The following is a 1,006-nucleotide window of genomic DNA, read 5'->3' as shown; positions in this document are numbered from 1 at the left end:
ACCAATAAAGGCTAGGCGAGGACCTTGAATCAATCAATCTTGGTTTTTTGAATTATATTTAATTAATATTTTTATATTATAAGGTAATATTTTTCTTTTTAAACCCTAGTTTTGGAGTTTTCCGCAACCTATACCTTACTATTATTACTAAAAAAAGGGCTTTTCAACTGCATCGTACCCTGAATCCACAAGTGCCGGCAGAGGACCAAGAAATCACTCGACCCCGTACATTTGTAATGATCATAATAGTATTGTTGTAACTTGCTTTAACATGAGTAACTCCTTTTGGTATTTTATGTGCAGCTTTCGAGCCTCTTTATTATTAGTGAGATAGAGCGCTTGAGCGCTTTTGCATGATACGGCCGAAAAGCCTTATCTTGCTTGCTCTTCTTTTTTAAAGAAATTGCTTGAGCGGTTTGAAAATCTTACCTTTAGCAACGGCAAGAGCCTTGGAAGGGGCCTGAGTAGGGGCTGACTGCGAAGCCCACTCTAGCCTCGCAAGGTGGGCCCCTATGATTGCTAGCTAGAGCTGCCATAGCTTATGGCTAGAGCAATAGGAGGCCCCAGCAGAGAGAATAGTAAGGATAACAAGCGCTCTGCCCGTCAAGCGGGTGGCAAGAACAGTGGGCAAATGCTTGGTAGGCCAATAAACAGCCCAATGAACCGGGCGGGGCACTCAATGAAAGGGGGGCACACTGACCAAGTATTATAAATTGGACCCGCTCCATTTTATTAAAAGCAAGACCACTACGGGACGTAAAACCAAGGACTTATGGAAGTCGAGGCCCCTGCCTTGAAACAAAGGTGTACATAGATAAATAAAGAGGCTAGTTATGGCCTTTACTTGCCACACCAACCCTCCTTCCCATCTATCTTGATTGGGAAAAAGGGGGAGGCCCTTGTGGAAGCCCTGCCTGCCCTTCTCTATTTTGAGGAATCCCTCATATTTAGGATTCCAGGTTATTTTCTATTACGTAGCCACCCACCTATTTGTGATAGGTGAAAG

The sequence above is a fragment of the Ricinus communis genome, chromosome 6 (assembly GCF_019578655.1).
Source record: "Ricinus communis isolate WT05 ecotype wild-type chromosome 6, ASM1957865v1, whole genome shotgun sequence".
Lineage (NCBI taxonomy): Eukaryota > Viridiplantae > Streptophyta > Magnoliopsida > Malpighiales > Euphorbiaceae > Ricinus > Ricinus communis.
Note: the sequence above shows the minus strand (reverse complement) of the source record.